General features: G+C 50.8%; 32 non-coding genes across 32 annotated transcripts; all 32 read right to left on the bottom strand.

The window, feature by feature from the left end:
- Positions 1-126: 126 nt before the first annotated feature.
- LOC117834936 (5S ribosomal RNA) lies at positions 127-245 on the bottom strand. The gene has a single exon (XR_004635888.1). It is a non-coding gene; the product is annotated as a 5S ribosomal RNA (ribosomal RNA).
- Positions 246-444: 199 nt separating this feature from the next.
- Positions 445-563, bottom strand: LOC117834935 (5S ribosomal RNA). Its single transcript, XR_004635887.1, has one exon. It is a non-coding gene; the product is annotated as a 5S ribosomal RNA (ribosomal RNA).
- Positions 564-762: 199 nt separating this feature from the next.
- On the bottom strand, positions 763-881 carry LOC117834828 (5S ribosomal RNA). The gene has a single exon (XR_004635799.2). It is a non-coding gene; the product is annotated as a 5S ribosomal RNA (ribosomal RNA).
- Positions 882-1080: 199 nt separating this feature from the next.
- Positions 1081-1199, bottom strand: LOC117834934 (5S ribosomal RNA). The gene has a single exon (XR_004635886.1). It is a non-coding gene; the product is annotated as a 5S ribosomal RNA (ribosomal RNA).
- A 199-nt stretch (positions 1200-1398) lies between these two features.
- On the bottom strand, positions 1399-1517 carry LOC117834933 (5S ribosomal RNA). Its single transcript, XR_004635885.1, has one exon. It is a non-coding gene; the product is annotated as a 5S ribosomal RNA (ribosomal RNA).
- A 199-nt stretch (positions 1518-1716) lies between these two features.
- LOC117834932 (5S ribosomal RNA) lies at positions 1717-1835 on the bottom strand. Its single transcript, XR_004635884.1, has one exon. It is a non-coding gene; the product is annotated as a 5S ribosomal RNA (ribosomal RNA).
- Positions 1836-2034: 199 nt separating this feature from the next.
- Positions 2035-2153, bottom strand: LOC117834804 (5S ribosomal RNA). The gene has a single exon (XR_004635777.2). It is a non-coding gene; the product is annotated as a 5S ribosomal RNA (ribosomal RNA).
- Positions 2154-2354: 201 nt separating this feature from the next.
- Positions 2355-2474, bottom strand: LOC117834930 (5S ribosomal RNA). Its single transcript, XR_004635882.2, has one exon. It is a non-coding gene; the product is annotated as a 5S ribosomal RNA (ribosomal RNA).
- A 198-nt stretch (positions 2475-2672) lies between these two features.
- Positions 2673-2791, bottom strand: LOC117834929 (5S ribosomal RNA). Its single transcript, XR_004635881.1, has one exon. It is a non-coding gene; the product is annotated as a 5S ribosomal RNA (ribosomal RNA).
- Positions 2792-2990: 199 nt separating this feature from the next.
- On the bottom strand, positions 2991-3109 carry LOC117834928 (5S ribosomal RNA). The gene has a single exon (XR_004635880.1). It is a non-coding gene; the product is annotated as a 5S ribosomal RNA (ribosomal RNA).
- A 199-nt stretch (positions 3110-3308) lies between these two features.
- On the bottom strand, positions 3309-3427 carry LOC117834927 (5S ribosomal RNA). Its single transcript, XR_004635879.1, has one exon. It is a non-coding gene; the product is annotated as a 5S ribosomal RNA (ribosomal RNA).
- A 200-nt stretch (positions 3428-3627) lies between these two features.
- On the bottom strand, positions 3628-3746 carry LOC117834926 (5S ribosomal RNA). Its single transcript, XR_004635878.1, has one exon. It is a non-coding gene; the product is annotated as a 5S ribosomal RNA (ribosomal RNA).
- A 199-nt stretch (positions 3747-3945) lies between these two features.
- On the bottom strand, positions 3946-4064 carry LOC117834925 (5S ribosomal RNA). The gene has a single exon (XR_004635877.1). It is a non-coding gene; the product is annotated as a 5S ribosomal RNA (ribosomal RNA).
- Positions 4065-4263: 199 nt separating this feature from the next.
- Positions 4264-4382, bottom strand: LOC117834924 (5S ribosomal RNA). The gene has a single exon (XR_004635876.1). It is a non-coding gene; the product is annotated as a 5S ribosomal RNA (ribosomal RNA).
- Positions 4383-4582: 200 nt separating this feature from the next.
- On the bottom strand, positions 4583-4701 carry LOC117834923 (5S ribosomal RNA). Its single transcript, XR_004635875.1, has one exon. It is a non-coding gene; the product is annotated as a 5S ribosomal RNA (ribosomal RNA).
- A 199-nt stretch (positions 4702-4900) lies between these two features.
- On the bottom strand, positions 4901-5019 carry LOC117834921 (5S ribosomal RNA). Its single transcript, XR_004635874.1, has one exon. It is a non-coding gene; the product is annotated as a 5S ribosomal RNA (ribosomal RNA).
- Positions 5020-5218: 199 nt separating this feature from the next.
- On the bottom strand, positions 5219-5337 carry LOC117834915 (5S ribosomal RNA). The gene has a single exon (XR_004635867.1). It is a non-coding gene; the product is annotated as a 5S ribosomal RNA (ribosomal RNA).
- A 200-nt stretch (positions 5338-5537) lies between these two features.
- Positions 5538-5656, bottom strand: LOC117834902 (5S ribosomal RNA). Its single transcript, XR_004635856.1, has one exon. It is a non-coding gene; the product is annotated as a 5S ribosomal RNA (ribosomal RNA).
- Positions 5657-5856: 200 nt separating this feature from the next.
- On the bottom strand, positions 5857-5975 carry LOC117834891 (5S ribosomal RNA). Its single transcript, XR_004635846.1, has one exon. It is a non-coding gene; the product is annotated as a 5S ribosomal RNA (ribosomal RNA).
- A 199-nt stretch (positions 5976-6174) lies between these two features.
- On the bottom strand, positions 6175-6293 carry LOC117834882 (5S ribosomal RNA). The gene has a single exon (XR_004635840.1). It is a non-coding gene; the product is annotated as a 5S ribosomal RNA (ribosomal RNA).
- A 200-nt stretch (positions 6294-6493) lies between these two features.
- Positions 6494-6612, bottom strand: LOC117834871 (5S ribosomal RNA). Its single transcript, XR_004635835.1, has one exon. It is a non-coding gene; the product is annotated as a 5S ribosomal RNA (ribosomal RNA).
- A 200-nt stretch (positions 6613-6812) lies between these two features.
- On the bottom strand, positions 6813-6931 carry LOC117834859 (5S ribosomal RNA). Its single transcript, XR_004635826.1, has one exon. It is a non-coding gene; the product is annotated as a 5S ribosomal RNA (ribosomal RNA).
- A 199-nt stretch (positions 6932-7130) lies between these two features.
- On the bottom strand, positions 7131-7249 carry LOC117834847 (5S ribosomal RNA). The gene has a single exon (XR_004635816.1). It is a non-coding gene; the product is annotated as a 5S ribosomal RNA (ribosomal RNA).
- A 199-nt stretch (positions 7250-7448) lies between these two features.
- Positions 7449-7567, bottom strand: LOC117834835 (5S ribosomal RNA). Its single transcript, XR_004635806.1, has one exon. It is a non-coding gene; the product is annotated as a 5S ribosomal RNA (ribosomal RNA).
- Positions 7568-7767: 200 nt separating this feature from the next.
- Positions 7768-7886, bottom strand: LOC117834824 (5S ribosomal RNA). Its single transcript, XR_004635795.1, has one exon. It is a non-coding gene; the product is annotated as a 5S ribosomal RNA (ribosomal RNA).
- A 199-nt stretch (positions 7887-8085) lies between these two features.
- On the bottom strand, positions 8086-8204 carry LOC117834812 (5S ribosomal RNA). Its single transcript, XR_004635784.1, has one exon. It is a non-coding gene; the product is annotated as a 5S ribosomal RNA (ribosomal RNA).
- A 199-nt stretch (positions 8205-8403) lies between these two features.
- Positions 8404-8522, bottom strand: LOC117834800 (5S ribosomal RNA). The gene has a single exon (XR_004635773.1). It is a non-coding gene; the product is annotated as a 5S ribosomal RNA (ribosomal RNA).
- Positions 8523-8721: 199 nt separating this feature from the next.
- Positions 8722-8840, bottom strand: LOC117834955 (5S ribosomal RNA). The gene has a single exon (XR_004635905.1). It is a non-coding gene; the product is annotated as a 5S ribosomal RNA (ribosomal RNA).
- A 199-nt stretch (positions 8841-9039) lies between these two features.
- Positions 9040-9158, bottom strand: LOC117834943 (5S ribosomal RNA). Its single transcript, XR_004635894.1, has one exon. It is a non-coding gene; the product is annotated as a 5S ribosomal RNA (ribosomal RNA).
- A 199-nt stretch (positions 9159-9357) lies between these two features.
- Positions 9358-9476, bottom strand: LOC117834931 (5S ribosomal RNA). The gene has a single exon (XR_004635883.1). It is a non-coding gene; the product is annotated as a 5S ribosomal RNA (ribosomal RNA).
- A 199-nt stretch (positions 9477-9675) lies between these two features.
- LOC117834908 (5S ribosomal RNA) lies at positions 9676-9794 on the bottom strand. Its single transcript, XR_004635862.1, has one exon. It is a non-coding gene; the product is annotated as a 5S ribosomal RNA (ribosomal RNA).
- A 199-nt stretch (positions 9795-9993) lies between these two features.
- Positions 9994-10112, bottom strand: LOC117834794 (5S ribosomal RNA). Its single transcript, XR_004635767.1, has one exon. It is a non-coding gene; the product is annotated as a 5S ribosomal RNA (ribosomal RNA).
- Between the last annotated feature and the right edge of the window lie 6401 nt (positions 10113-16513).

Below are 16513 nucleotides of genomic sequence, written 5' to 3'. Positions count from 1 at the left end.
CAAGGTCCTCCGTGCGGGTCGCCTCACCGTTTTATCCGTCCGACCACGAGCGCACGAGGAAAAGCCCGAAAATGTCCGAGGAATGCGGCGAAATGGAAGGACAGAACAATAATAATAAAAAAAAAAGGAATGCAACACGAGGACTTCCCAGGAGGTCACCCATCCTAGTACTACTCTCGCCCAAGCACGCTTAACTTCGGAGTTCTGATGGGATCCGGTGCTTTAGTGCTGGTATGATCGCATCCGACATACTAGCCACTCTCCTTGCTCTTATGCCCGCACCTCGACGCGCCGCCCGAGCCGCGTGGGCCCCGCATCCAAGGTCCTCCGTGCGGGTCGCCTCACCGTTTTATCCGTCCGACCACGAGCGCACGAGGAAAAGCCCGAAAATGTCCGAGGAATGCGGCGAAATGGAAGGACAGAACAATAATAATAAAAAAAAAAGGAATGCAACACGAGGACTTCCCAGGAGGTCACCCATCCTAGTACTACTCTCGCCCAAGCACGCTTAACTTCGGAGTTCTGATGGGATCCGGTGCTTTAGTGCTGGTATGATCGCATCCGACATACTAGCCACTCTCCTTGCTCTTATGCCCGCACCTCGACGCGCCGCCCGAGCCGCGTGGGCCCCGCATCCAAGGTCCTCCGTGCGGGTCGCCTCACCGTTTTATCCGTCCGACCACGAGCGCACGAGGAAAAGCCCGAAAATGTCCGAGGAATGCGGCGAAATGGAAGGACAGAACAATAATAATAAAAAAAAAAGGAATGCAACACGAGGACTTCCCAGGAGGTCACCCATCCTAGTACTACTCTCGCCCAAGCACGCTTAACTTCGGAGTTCTGATGGGATCCGGTGCTTTAGTGCTGGTATGATCGCATCCGACATACTAGCCACTCTCCTTGCTCTTATGCCCGCACCTCGACGCGCCGCCCGAGCCGCGTGGGCCCCGCATCCAAGGTCCTCCGTGCGGGTCGCCTCACCGTTTTATCCGTCCGACCACGAGCGCACGAGGAAAAGCCCGAAAATGTCCGAGGAATGCGGCGAAATGGAAGGACAGAACAATAATAATAAAAAAAAAAGGAATGCAACACGAGGACTTCCCAGGAGGTCACCCATCCTAGTACTACTCTCGCCCAAGCACGCTTAACTTCGGAGTTCTGATGGGATCCGGTGCTTTAGTGCTGGTATGATCGCATCCGACATACTAGCCACTCTCCTTGCTCTTATGCCCGCACCTCGACGCGCCGCCCGAGCCGCGTGGGCCCCGCATCCAAGGTCCTCCGTGCGGGTCGCCTCACCGTTTTATCCGTCCGACCACGAGCGCACGAGGAAAAGCCCGAAAATGTCCGAGGAATGCGGCGAAATGGAAGGACAGAACAATAATAATAAAAAAAAAAGGAATGCAACACGAGGACTTCCCAGGAGGTCACCCATCCTAGTACTACTCTCGCCCAAGCACGCTTAACTTCGGAGTTCTGATGGGATCCGGTGCTTTAGTGCTGGTATGATCGCATCCGACATACTAGCCACTCTCCTTGCTCTTATGCCCGCACCTCGACGCGCCGCCCGAGCCGCGTGGGCCCCGCATCCAAGGTCCTCCGTGCGGGTCGCCTCACCGTTTTATCCGTCCGACCACGAGCGCACGAGGAAAAGCCCGAAAATGTCCGAGGAATGCGGCGAAATGGAAGGACAGAACAATAATAATAAAAAAAAAAGGAATGCAACACGAGGACTTCCCAGGAGGTCACCCATCCTAGTACTACTCTCGCCCAAGCACGCTTAACTTCGGAGTTCTGATGGGATCCGGTGCTTTAGTGCTGGTATGATCGCATCCGACATACTAGCCACTCTCCTTGCTCTTATGCCCGCACCTCGACGCGCCGCCCGAGCCGCGTGGGCCCCGCATCCAAGGTCCTCCGTGCGGGTCGCCTCACCGTTTTATCCGTCCGACCACGAGCGCACGAGGAAAAGCCCGAAAATGTCCGAGGAATGCGGCGAAATGGAAGGACAGAACAATAATAATAAAAAAAAAAGGAATGCAACACGAGGACTTCCCAGGAGGTCACCCATCCTAGTACTACTCTCGCCCAAGCACGCTTAACTTCGGAGTTCTGATGGGATCCGGTGCTTTAGTGCTGGTATGATCGCATCCGACATACTAGCCACTCTCCTTGCTCTTATGCCCGCACCTCGACGCGCCGCCCGAGCCGCGTGGGCCCCGCATCCAAGGTCCTCCGTGCGGGTCGCCTCACCGTTTTATCCGTCCGACCACGAGCGCACGAGGAAAAGCCCGAAAATGTCCGAGGAATGCGGCGAAATGGAAAGGACAGAACAATAATAATAAAAAAAAAAAGGAATGCAACACGAGGGACTTCCCAGGAGGTCACCCATCCTAGTACTACTCTCGCCCAAGCACGCTTAACTTCGGAGTTCTGATGGGATCCGGTGCTTTAGTGCTGGTATGATCGCATCCGACATACTAGCCACTCTCCTTGCTCTTATGCCCGCACCTCGACGCGCCGCCCGAGCCGCGTGGGCCCCGCATCCAAGGTCCTCCGTGCGGGTCGCCTCACCGTTTTATCCGTCCGACCACGAGCGCACGAGGAAAAGCCCGAAAATGTCCGAGGAATGCGGCGAAATGGAAGGACAGAACAATAATAATAAAAAAAAAGGAATGCAACACGAGGACTTCCCAGGAGGTCACCCATCCTAGTACTACTCTCGCCCAAGCACGCTTAACTTCGGAGTTCTGATGGGATCCGGTGCTTTAGTGCTGGTATGATCGCATCCGACATACTAGCCACTCTCCTTGCTCTTATGCCCGCACCTCGACGCGCCGCCCGAGCCGCGTGGGCCCCGCATCCAAGGTCCTCCGTGCGGGTCGCCTCACCGTTTTATCCGTCCGACCACGAGCGCACGAGGAAAAGCCCGAAAATGTCCGAGGAATGCGGCGAAATGGAAGGACAGAACAATAATAATAAAAAAAAAAGGAATGCAACACGAGGACTTCCCAGGAGGTCACCCATCCTAGTACTACTCTCGCCCAAGCACGCTTAACTTCGGAGTTCTGATGGGATCCGGTGCTTTAGTGCTGGTATGATCGCATCCGACATACTAGCCACTCTCCTTGCTCTTATGCCCGCACCTCGACGCGCCGCCCGAGCCGCGTGGGCCCCGCATCCAAGGTCCTCCGTGCGGGTCGCCTCACCGTTTTATCCGTCCGACCACGAGCGCACGAGGAAAAGCCCGAAAATGTCCGAGGAATGCGGCGAAATGGAAGGACAGAACAATAATAATAAAAAAAAAAGGAATGCAACACGAGGACTTCCCAGGAGGTCACCCATCCTAGTACTACTCTCGCCCAAGCACGCTTAACTTCGGAGTTCTGATGGGATCCGGTGCTTTAGTGCTGGTATGATCGCATCCGACATACTAGCCACTCTCCTTGCTCTTATGCCCGCACCTCGACGCGCCGCCCGAGCCGCGTGGGCCCCGCATCCAAGGTCCTCCGTGCGGGTCGCCTCACCGTTTTATCCGTCCGACCACGAGCGCACGAGGAAAAGCCCGAAAATGTCCGAGGAATGCGGCGAAATGGAAGGACAGAACAATAATAATAAAAAAAAAAAGGAATGCAACACGAGGACTTCCCAGGAGGTCACCCATCCTAGTACTACTCTCGCCCAAGCACGCTTAACTTCGGAGTTCTGATGGGATCCGGTGCTTTAGTGCTGGTATGATCGCATCCGACATACTAGCCACTCTCCTTGCTCTTATGCCCGCACCTCGACGCGCCGCCCGAGCCGCGTGGGCCCCGCATCCAAGGTCCTCCGTGCGGGTCGCCTCACCGTTTTATCCGTCCGACCACGAGCGCACGAGGAAAAGCCCGAAAATGTCCGAGGAATGCGGCGAAATGGAAGGACAGAACAATAATAATAAAAAAAAAAGGAATGCAACACGAGGACTTCCCAGGAGGTCACCCATCCTAGTACTACTCTCGCCCAAGCACGCTTAACTTCGGAGTTCTGATGGGATCCGGTGCTTTAGTGCTGGTATGATCGCATCCGACATACTAGCCACTCTCCTTGCTCTTATGCCCGCACCTCGACGCGCCGCCCGAGCCGCGTGGGCCCCGCATCCAAGGTCCTCCGTGCGGGTCGCCTCACCGTTTTATCCGTCCGACCACGAGCGCACGAGGAAAAGCCCGAAAATGTCCGAGGAATGCGGCGAAATGGAAGGACAGAACAATAATAATAAAAAAAAAAGGAATGCAACACGAGGACTTCCCAGGAGGTCACCCATCCTAGTACTACTCTCGCCCAAGCACGCTTAACTTCGGAGTTCTGATGGGATCCGGTGCTTTAGTGCTGGTATGATCGCATCCGACATACTAGCCACTCTCCTTGCTCTTATGCCCGCACCTCGACGCGCCGCCCGAGCCGCGTGGGCCCCGCATCCAAGGTCCTCCGTGCGGGTCGCCTCACCGTTTTATCCGTCCGACCACGAGCGCACGAGGAAAAGCCCGAAAATGTCCGAGGAATGCGGCGAAATGGAAGGACAGAACAATAATAATAAAAAAAAAAAGGAATGCAACACGAGGACTTCCCAGGAGGTCACCCATCCTAGTACTACTCTCGCCCAAGCACGCTTAACTTCGGAGTTCTGATGGGATCCGGTGCTTTAGTGCTGGTATGATCGCATCCGACATACTAGCCACTCTCCTTGCTCTTATGCCCGCACCTCGACGCGCCGCCCGAGCCGCGTGGGCCCCGCATCCAAGGTCCTCCGTGCGGGTCGCCTCACCGTTTTATCCGTCCGACCACGAGCGCACGAGGAAAAGCCCGAAAATGTCCGAGGAATGCGGCGAAATGGAAGGACAGAACAATAATAATAAAAAAAAAAGGAATGCAACACGAGGACTTCCCAGGAGGTCACCCATCCTAGTACTACTCTCGCCCAAGCACGCTTAACTTCGGAGTTCTGATGGGATCCGGTGCTTTAGTGCTGGTATGATCGCATCCGACATACTAGCCACTCTCCTTGCTCTTATGCCCGCACCTCGACGCGCCGCCCGAGCCGCGTGGGCCCCGCATCCAAGGTCCTCCGTGCGGGTCGCCTCACCGTTTTATCCGTCCGACCACGAGCGCACGAGGAAAAGCCCGAAAATGTCCGAGGAATGCGGCGAAATGGAAGGACAGAACAATAATAATAAAAAAAAAAGGAATGCAACACGAGGACTTCCCAGGAGGTCACCCATCCTAGTACTACTCTCGCCCAAGCACGCTTAACTTCGGAGTTCTGATGGGATCCGGTGCTTTAGTGCTGGTATGATCGCATCCGACATACTAGCCACTCTCCTTGCTCTTATGCCCGCACCTCGACGCGCCGCCCGAGCCGCGTGGGCCCCGCATCCAAGGTCCTCCGTGCGGGTCGCCTCACCGTTTTATCCGTCCGACCACGAGCGCACGAGGAAAAGCCCGAAAATGTCCGAGGAATGCGGCGAAATGGAAGGACAGAACAATAATAATAAAAAAAAAAAGGAATGCAACACGAGGACTTCCCAGGAGGTCACCCATCCTAGTACTACTCTCGCCCAAGCACGCTTAACTTCGGAGTTCTGATGGGATCCGGTGCTTTAGTGCTGGTATGATCGCATCCGACATACTAGCCACTCTCCTTGCTCTTATGCCCGCACCTCGACGCGCCGCCCGAGCCGCGTGGGCCCCGCATCCAAGGTCCTCCGTGCGGGTCGCCTCACCGTTTTATCCGTCCGACCACGAGCGCACGAGGAAAAGCCCGAAAATGTCCGAGGAATGCGGCGAAATGGAAGGACAGAACAATAATAATAAAAAAAAAAAGGAATGCAACACGAGGACTTCCCAGGAGGTCACCCATCCTAGTACTACTCTCGCCCAAGCACGCTTAACTTCGGAGTTCTGATGGGATCCGGTGCTTTAGTGCTGGTATGATCGCATCCGACATACTAGCCACTCTCCTTGCTCTTATGCCCGCACCTCGACGCGCCGCCCGAGCCGCGTGGGCCCCGCATCCAAGGTCCTCCGTGCGGGTCGCCTCACCGTTTTATCCGTCCGACCACGAGCGCACGAGGAAAAGCCCGAAAATGTCCGAGGAATGCGGCGAAATGGAAGGACAGAACAATAATAATAAAAAAAAAAGGAATGCAACACGAGGACTTCCCAGGAGGTCACCCATCCTAGTACTACTCTCGCCCAAGCACGCTTAACTTCGGAGTTCTGATGGGATCCGGTGCTTTAGTGCTGGTATGATCGCATCCGACATACTAGCCACTCTCCTTGCTCTTATGCCCGCACCTCGACGCGCCGCCCGAGCCGCGTGGGCCCCGCATCCAAGGTCCTCCGTGCGGGTCGCCTCACCGTTTTATCCGTCCGACCACGAGCGCACGAGGAAAAGCCCGAAAATGTCCGAGGAATGCGGCGAAATGGAAGGACAGAACAATAATAATAAAAAAAAAAAGGAATGCAACACGAGGACTTCCCAGGAGGTCACCCATCCTAGTACTACTCTCGCCCAAGCACGCTTAACTTCGGAGTTCTGATGGGATCCGGTGCTTTAGTGCTGGTATGATCGCATCCGACATACTAGCCACTCTCCTTGCTCTTATGCCCGCACCTCGACGCGCCGCCCGAGCCGCGTGGGCCCCGCATCCAAGGTCCTCCGTGCGGGTCGCCTCACCGTTTTATCCGTCCGACCACGAGCGCACGAGGAAAAGCCCGAAAATGTCCGAGGAATGCGGCGAAATGGAAGGACAGAACAATAATAATAAAAAAAAAAAGGAATGCAACACGAGGACTTCCCAGGAGGTCACCCATCCTAGTACTACTCTCGCCCAAGCACGCTTAACTTCGGAGTTCTGATGGGATCCGGTGCTTTAGTGCTGGTATGATCGCATCCGACATACTAGCCACTCTCCTTGCTCTTATGCCCGCACCTCGACGCGCCGCCCGAGCCGCGTGGGCCCCGCATCCAAGGTCCTCCGTGCGGGTCGCCTCACCGTTTTATCCGTCCGACCACGAGCGCACGAGGAAAAGCCCGAAAATGTCCGAGGAATGCGGCGAAATGGAAGGACAGAACAATAATAATAAAAAAAAAAGGAATGCAACACGAGGACTTCCCAGGAGGTCACCCATCCTAGTACTACTCTCGCCCAAGCACGCTTAACTTCGGAGTTCTGATGGGATCCGGTGCTTTAGTGCTGGTATGATCGCATCCGACATACTAGCCACTCTCCTTGCTCTTATGCCCGCACCTCGACGCGCCGCCCGAGCCGCGTGGGCCCCGCATCCAAGGTCCTCCGTGCGGGTCGCCTCACCGTTTTATCCGTCCGACCACGAGCGCACGAGGAAAAGCCCGAAAATGTCCGAGGAATGCGGCGAAATGGAAGGACAGAACAATAATAATAAAAAAAAAAGGAATGCAACACGAGGACTTCCCAGGAGGTCACCCATCCTAGTACTACTCTCGCCCAAGCACGCTTAACTTCGGAGTTCTGATGGGATCCGGTGCTTTAGTGCTGGTATGATCGCATCCGACATACTAGCCACTCTCCTTGCTCTTATGCCCGCACCTCGACGCGCCGCCCGAGCCGCGTGGGCCCCGCATCCAAGGTCCTCCGTGCGGGTCGCCTCACCGTTTTATCCGTCCGACCACGAGCGCACGAGGAAAAGCCCGAAAATGTCCGAGGAATGCGGCGAAATGGAAGGACAGAACAATAATAATAAAAAAAAAAAGGAATGCAACACGAGGACTTCCCAGGAGGTCACCCATCCTAGTACTACTCTCGCCCAAGCACGCTTAACTTCGGAGTTCTGATGGGATCCGGTGCTTTAGTGCTGGTATGATCGCATCCGACATACTAGCCACTCTCCTTGCTCTTATGCCCGCACCTCGACGCGCCGCCCGAGCCGCGTGGGCCCCGCATCCAAGGTCCTCCGTGCGGGTCGCCTCACCGTTTTATCCGTCCGACCACGAGCGCACGAGGAAAAGCCCGAAAATGTCCGAGGAATGCGGCGAAATGGAAGGACAGAACAATAATAATAAAAAAAAAAGGAATGCAACACGAGGACTTCCCAGGAGGTCACCCATCCTAGTACTACTCTCGCCCAAGCACGCTTAACTTCGGAGTTCTGATGGGATCCGGTGCTTTAGTGCTGGTATGATCGCATCCGACATACTAGCCACTCTCCTTGCTCTTATGCCCGCACCTCGACGCGCCGCCCGAGCCGCGTGGGCCCCGCATCCAAGGTCCTCCGTGCGGGTCGCCTCACCGTTTTATCCGTCCGACCACGAGCGCACGAGGAAAAGCCCGAAAATGTCCGAGGAATGCGGCGAAATGGAAGGACAGAACAATAATAATAAAAAAAAAAGGAATGCAACACGAGGACTTCCCAGGAGGTCACCCATCCTAGTACTACTCTCGCCCAAGCACGCTTAACTTCGGAGTTCTGATGGGATCCGGTGCTTTAGTGCTGGTATGATCGCATCCGACATACTAGCCACTCTCCTTGCTCTTATGCCCGCACCTCGACGCGCCGCCCGAGCCGCGTGGGCCCCGCATCCAAGGTCCTCCGTGCGGGTCGCCTCACCGTTTTATCCGTCCGACCACGAGCGCACGAGGAAAAGCCCGAAAATGTCCGAGGAATGCGGCGAAATGGAAGGACAGAACAATAATAATAAAAAAAAAAGGAATGCAACACGAGGACTTCCCAGGAGGTCACCCATCCTAGTACTACTCTCGCCCAAGCACGCTTAACTTCGGAGTTCTGATGGGATCCGGTGCTTTAGTGCTGGTATGATCGCATCCGACATACTAGCCACTCTCCTTGCTCTTATGCCCGCACCTCGACGCGCCGCCCGAGCCGCGTGGGCCCCGCATCCAAGGTCCTCCGTGCGGGTCGCCTCACCGTTTTATCCGTCCGACCACGAGCGCACGAGGAAAAGCCCGAAAATGTCCGAGGAATGCGGCGAAATGGAAGGACAGAACAATAATAATAAAAAAAAAAGGAATGCAACACGAGGACTTCCCAGGAGGTCACCCATCCTAGTACTACTCTCGCCCAAGCACGCTTAACTTCGGAGTTCTGATGGGATCCGGTGCTTTAGTGCTGGTATGATCGCATCCGACATACTAGCCACTCTCCTTGCTCTTATGCCCGCACCTCGACGCGCCGCCCGAGCCGCGTGGGCCCCGCATCCAAGGTCCTCCGTGCGGGTCGCCTCACCGTTTTATCCGTCCGACCACGAGCGCACGAGGAAAAGCCCGAAAATGTCCGAGGAATGCGGCGAAATGGAAGGACAGAACAATAATAATAAAAAAAAAAGGAATGCAACACGAGGACTTCCCAGGAGGTCACCCATCCTAGTACTACTCTCGCCCAAGCACGCTTAACTTCGGAGTTCTGATGGGATCCGGTGCTTTAGTGCTGGTATGATCGCATCCGACATACTAGCCACTCTCCTTGCTCTTATGCCCGCACCTCGACGCGCCGCCCGAGCCGCGTGGGCCCCGCATCCAAGGTCCTCCGTGCGGGTCGCCTCACCGTTTTATCCGTCCGACCACGAGCGCACGAGGAAAAGCCCGAAAATGTCCGAGGAATGCGGCGAAATGGAAGGACAGAACAATAATAATAAAAAAAAAAGGAATGCAACACGAGGACTTCCCAGGAGGTCACCCATCCTAGTACTACTCTCGCCCAAGCACGCTTAACTTCGGAGTTCTGATGGGATCCGGTGCTTTAGTGCTGGTATGATCGCATCCGACATACTAGCCACTCTCCTTGCTCTTATGCCCGCACCTCGACGCGCCGCCCGAGCCGCGTGGGCCCCGCATCCAAGGTCCTCCGTGCGGGTCGCCTCACCGTTTTATCCGTCCGACCACGAGCGCACGAGGAAAAGCCCGAAAATGTCCGAGGAATGCGGCGAAATGGAAGGACAGAACAATAATAATAAAAAAAAAAGGAATGCAACACGAGGACTTCCCAGGAGGTCACCCATCCTAGTACTACTCTCGCCCAAGCACGCTTAACTTCGGAGTTCTGATGGGATCCGGTGCTTTAGTGCTGGTATGATCGCATCCGACATACCTTGGTTTATATATGCTGTCGTTTTATTACGTGGGCCCCAATTTTTATGCTAACTCCCAATTTTTTAGATGATTTGGATGTATATATACCGTCCTTTGGATAATAATTATCACCATTTGGATACTTATAAATACTGTCATTTGGATAATAAATATCACTATTTCGATACTATGAATTGTACAAAATACTGTTGTTCGGATAATAAATGCCACCATTTGGATACTATGAATTTTAAAAAAAACCATCATTTGGATACTATCATATGGACAACAAATATCACCATTTGGATACTATGAATCGTATAAAATACTATTATTCGGATAACAAATATCGCCATTTCAATACCGTGAATTGGATGACCGTGAATAGTATTCTAAACTTTCAATATTATCTGCCTGCATGAATACCTTCTTATGCAATCTTTTTACCATAAATAAATTAAATAGGGATGTATTAAATTAGAAACAGCATGTCGACTGTAAAATTCCTTGCATATTCTTCCTCTTCATTTTAATGAGTTCACCGCTCCAAACGAACTATTGCAGTTTCAAATCTCATCTTCAGTTTTTCTTAGTTCTGAGCGTTTATTTATTTTTCCTCTAAATTACTCCCTCACATGGTCTAACTGCCGAATTATAGTTCTTTTGTTGTGGCGCATCTTGGGTTTCATTGTGATGATTGTACATGATGGAGATGTATCAATGCTTAAATTACTTATTGTATTTTAAGACCCACTGGTGCATGTAGCTATCACCAGAAGGCCAGTGCCATTTTCAGTTGTTTGTGTGGACAATATGTGACCATGTCACACTAATATATTGTATATGTCAAAAATATTAATTACCTCAATCTATATCATTTTGTTTTTATTGTGATTGTTGTGTTAGGCGGTGCAAAGCACACGTAATGTTCAAGTTGCATTGAACTCTTCCAGTTTCAATGTTTCAGTCCAGCTGGAAGAGGACATGACATGCTTAGATACGACCACTATCTCCACCTAATTTATGAATGAATACAGCAATTGGGATGTTTACATTCATGCATGAATCCGGCAGCTACGACCTTATTTAATTCTACCCTAATGGCCTCCTCGCTCACGCAGCTTCTGCTTGCAGTTGCTGCAGAAAGCATTGGGGCCGCCCACGATGATGTTGACTTGCTACTCCGGTCGCTGAAACTCGCCATTCTGGCCAACGTCGGGCCAGTGGGCATGTGGGTTGGGCTCTTCGTGCTGCTCCTCTCGGTGCTGGTTGTCGCGGACATCGCGCCGGCGGTAGTCGCGATCATCATGGTCATCGTGGTGGTGGTCATCACGGTTATTCTAGGTGAAACCTCTAGCGACCTGACCCCAACTACCAATACTATTCGGAGGGAGGTTCTCCAGCCACAGGACCAGAGCTGAACCAATCACCACTGGGAAGTAGGTGGCCATCTGGTCATAGATGCTATTGGCGGCTATCACCGTGGAACTGTAAGTCTTGAGCCAGATGGTGGGGTCGGAGTGACCATCATACTTTTCATTGATGGTCGGCTTGAATGTGGTCGACCAATCAACAGCCCTGAGGCATGGAGTGAAGGCAGCGAAACCATTGAACACCGTGTCGTTGTCGTCGTCCTTGAGGTCGTACTCGACTGGAAGAGCCCGGGGGCGTCTGCCATTGTCACGCCTGGGCGGGTCATAAGTGTCTTTAGGGGAGCCATGCATGCGGTCGTAGTCGGTGTAGCGACACATCTTATCTTCCTGGTGATGGAGGTCCTTGCGTTCAGTGTCGCAGTTGAGTCCAGTAGCACCGTAGTCAGCTATGCTCGGATCAGCTCCAAGAGTGCCGAGTCGCTATGGACCGAGAGTGTGCAGACGGATTGTGGACCCGCTCCTCTATCTGAGAGTTGGTGATGCGGATACACACTCGGATCCGCTGCATCTGCTCTGAGTCTGGAAGGTTTTCCAGCTTGGCAAACGCAGCCCCCAGGTTGGCTTGGGGTGTAGTGAATACGTTGTGCCCGGCCTCCTCGAGGTCGGCTAGTAGATTGCGGGCGCGCATAGGGAGCCTGCGTCTGTCCTGGGCACTGCCCTGGTCGGCACTGCTACCATTGTCACGTGGTGGTTGGCGCTGGTCACCTGCTGCCCCCGCGTTAGTAGCAGATTGCTGCTAGGTGTTGCCTTCCTCTTGTTGGCACCATGCTGCATGGTTCTGGTTTCTGGCGTTGCGGCCTTCATCCTTAGAAGAAGTTCCACCATCCCTGGGTGGCTCGTCGCCAGAGACCATGATGGGTCAATAGAGGGGTGGCGTCATCGGGGAGGAGAGGGCCAGCGGAGGGCCATGCGGCAGCGGTGAGCTGGAGCACGCGGCGCGCTCTCTGGCGAAAGGGGTGCGACGTGGTTTAGGCGAAGGGGTGATGTTTGGGTGGGGTTTTGTTGAAATTTTTCAACTAAACTTGAAATTTGGCCTTTCTATGATTTGTTGTTCACAGGTCAGGCTTCAACTTATACAAAAGGGTTGGGTCCAAAAACATGCTAGATTTGAATTTATAAAGGCTCAAAATTCGGTAGAATGCACAAATTTCAGACTTAGGCTGATTTGCAGTCTGGGCTGATTTCACGGATTCGGCTGATTTTGGCTTGAAATTTAAAGGGCTTAGGTTGGGAATTTGACCAGAGGCTTTTTGATGAAGTTGTTGTATGAACTTAGATCTCAAACTTCTATAAAGGGTTTTACTTAAGTTTTGTTCAAGTTTTGTGAGCAAATTGTATTCCAAGATACACACATGAACTATTTTTAGACTTAGCACCATTTTGCAGTTTTGAGCTGAGTTGACTGTTTTGGTCGACTTAGACCCGAGTTTTGAAGGGTTTTTGTTGAGATTTTGCCCTGGGTCAAATAAGTGAAATTGAAATAGACTTGTAGTACTCAAACTGTTATGTGAGAATAGAGCTGCCAAGTTGAGGAAATTTTCACTGGTTTCAGTTTTGAGTGCTGTTTTTGCTGAGTTAGAGAGTTAAGCTGAGTTTGGCCTAGAATTCGAGCAAATTCTAAATTGATTTAGTTCAAGCTCTAATTTTCAAACTTGTTCTTCTATGTTTACCCTAAAACTTTTGTAAAAGCTCTACCCTAAGATCTGGTCTACAATTTGAAATAAAAGCTAGTAAAGTACTCTACTCAACCCTATTTGTAGGACTTAGCAGTTTTCGAATTGAGTTGATTTGCCTTAGAATTTAGATCTAGTTTTTAACCTCTTCCTCTCCAAATTAGCTAAAGTGCTAATAATTAAAGTTGTTGGGTTTGTAAAGTTCTACAACTCTTATATTGGTCAAAATTGAATTTGTTATATGAAATTTCAATTTTAAGAACTGCCCTCAAATTTAATAAACCCATAGAATACATCACATATCATTACAATGCGTTATTACATTAATTTGTCACTTGACCACAAAACACAATATAATGGTTCTTATACATTACACATCATCATCTAATGGAATGTTAATAACCTTCCTCTTGACGAATGTCCCTTTGTTGTGACCACGGTGTAAGTATAGAGCATCCTCTTTGGCTAACAGGATGCTTGGGTCAACCTCGATTGAAAATGGAGGAAGATCATCAAACTGATCATAATCTTCTGAAAAGTTGGTTTTGTCCTCAACTCCAATGATTTTTCTTTTCCTTGGAAGAACTATGTGGCCCTTTGGCTAGTCATCTAACTTATTAGCACCCTTCTATTTTGGATTGCTTGACATGTCCTTCACATAGAAAACTTCATGATTGCCATTCTAACAGTCTATAGTAGAATACCCCTTAGTGCAATAGGTAGCAATTGTGTCATCAGGACATGGTAGTCATGGGCCTTTAGATTTATGAATTTCTTCTCTTTAATATTTATTATTCCCTATATATTCAAGAAGTAGCCCGATGGGACCTTGATACTATTCAACCACTCAAACATGCTTTCTTTTCCTTGCTGAGAGTGTAACTGGTAGGATGCAATAAATGGCCAACATCTCTTTTTTCCAGATGTAGGCTACCTCATCGTTTCATATGTTTTAGATCCTGACATGCTTCAATTGTATCCTTTGCTTTCCATATGTACCTAGGAAGCCAATCATGTTGACGCAAAGAGTTTTCGTCAGGTACATCACATCGATTGCATTATGGACCTCAAGAACTTCCCAATAAGGTTGCTCCCAAAATATAGACTTCTTCTTCCACATGGGTGCATGTCCGTACTCATTGTTTGGAACAGGTTGGCTGTAACACCCTAATTTTCAAACTTTGCAATTTAATAAAATTTGCTAGAAAGTGAATGCGTGTGTCTAAAGATTTTAAGGTCGCATTTAAATTTTCTTAGGCAATTAAATCTCTTTCAAAATAACTTAATGAATCATAGGAGTTCATTGTTGCATTCATGCTGCTACATTGTTTTTGGTTGCTAAATTTGAATTCATTTGTTTGAACCTTTTTGAACAATAACAAACCCTTTTCTTTTCCCTACCTTTTCTTCTTTTCCTTTCGACTTGCTTCCTTCTTTTGGCCCGTTGTCCCTTTTTCAGCCCAGTAGCATAGCGGCCCAGCGCCAGCCCGCCTCCACCCCTATCTCGACCTAGCTTCCCACGCTGGTCGTTCTTGCAGTGCGCCCGCTACCTCCCGATGACAGGCGGGTCCCACCTACCACCTCCGTCCTCCAACCGCCTACACCGCTCCGCTTGGCCCGCATGCCATGACGCCCTCCTCCCAAGCTATATATATACCGCTGCCACCGCACCTCAAGACTTCCCACCAAACCCTAGCCGCCTTGAGTTCTCTAGCGCCTCCGCAACCCTAGCTGCCACCACGCTGGAGCCCACCGTTGTCGTTTCCCACCGCTGTCGCCCTACCGTTGATGACAACACCCCCTGGAGTTTTTTCGCAAGGTGAGGATGCCTCTGGTGTAGACTCAACGTGCTCCCATGTCCTCTACCATGTGCTTGAGCTCACCGGAGCTATCATCTCACCGTTGAGCCGCACCTTCGAGCTTCGCGCCACCGCCACTGTGTAACCCATCATGACAACACCCTAGACATGTTCACCATGCCTCTAGCTTTCTTCTGGTCCAGTTCCCACCCAAATCCATGGCTAGAAGCTAAATTTCAAGCTGAGTTCAGCGAGTCTTTGCTGCCACCGCCGTCGTGCGCTGCCGGTTTAGTCACATTTGACCGCAACAGCTCGATCCAGATCCAATTGCTACGATCAAATATGACCGGAGTCAACCAGTCAGCGTACCGGTCAATCCCTATGCCGCGCCATGCTTTTTGCTAAAGAGTCCCTAAGCTTCCTAGTTTTTGCACCCGCGGTCGAGCGCAGTTCAAAAATAATTAGATCCTGGTCCTTTTTCTTCTATTTTAGCCCCTGAGCTTTTGCAAAATAGTGCCCGCCATCCTAGCCTTCCTCTTTTGCACGATGAACCTTCGGTTTATACATGTATTTATATTTTAGCCCTCAGTTTCTTCAAGTTTAGCATCTGGAAGTGTAGTTTTCTCGCAGATACACCCTTACACCTTGTTTAGTGCATATATTTAGCGTCTTAGGTTTGCTTTAAGTGCTTCTTGCGTCTATGAGTTCGTCTTATCACATAGATTAGTTTTATGATCTTGTTCTTCTCTATTTTTACTATTTGATGTATTGTGTTCTTATTTTATTCCTTTGCTTGCTTGTATGTGCTTGTGTGATGCGTTAGAAGGACCGCAGTTCAAGGATTTCAACGGTCAAGGCTTTGAAGACTACGAGCAGTTGGAGCAAGTCTAAGAAGGTAAGTTGTGTCCTTGATCACCATTGATCCTATGAAACCTTTATTTACATGTTCAATAACACTTATGCTATGCACGTTAAGTTCCTAAACATGATGGGTCCTAATTAAGGAGTGCCTAGTTTTGTTCCCTATACCTTGATCAACCTAGGTTTACATAACGTTGGGTAGATCATGCTTAGTTGCTCAACTTGGTTATGGTGGTATTAATGAACTCATTTAATCTTGTTTTATTTACGCTATACCTTTCATTAATATAAGATCATCATGCTTAATTGGAACATGGAGAACCACCCGGGAAAACAGTACAACCACAAGAACCAAATGGCTCTGGTCTTGGCTAATTAATTAGTGACTCTAGTTTGAAGTGGCCTTACCGAAAGGGCAAGAGGGGCAGTGACAGATAGGGTATAACTCGGCTCTTAGACTAATCTTCTCTATGGTAGCTTTGCAATCTTGAGAGAGGTTTATGCTCTGTTACTGATCCAAAAACCTTAGCGAGCTACTTCGTATTGGGGAATATTTGTAAAGGCCTCGTAGCGTTCCTGTGCAATCACATCTCGGAAGTGTGGCATTGTGCCTAGCCCGCACAACATGATTGAGTCTAAAGTTCTTT

This window comes from Setaria viridis, chromosome 8, assembly GCF_005286985.2.
Source record: "Setaria viridis chromosome 8, Setaria_viridis_v4.0, whole genome shotgun sequence".
NCBI lineage: Eukaryota > Viridiplantae > Streptophyta > Magnoliopsida > Poales > Poaceae > Setaria > Setaria viridis.
This window is presented reverse-complemented; position numbering and strand designations above follow the sequence as displayed.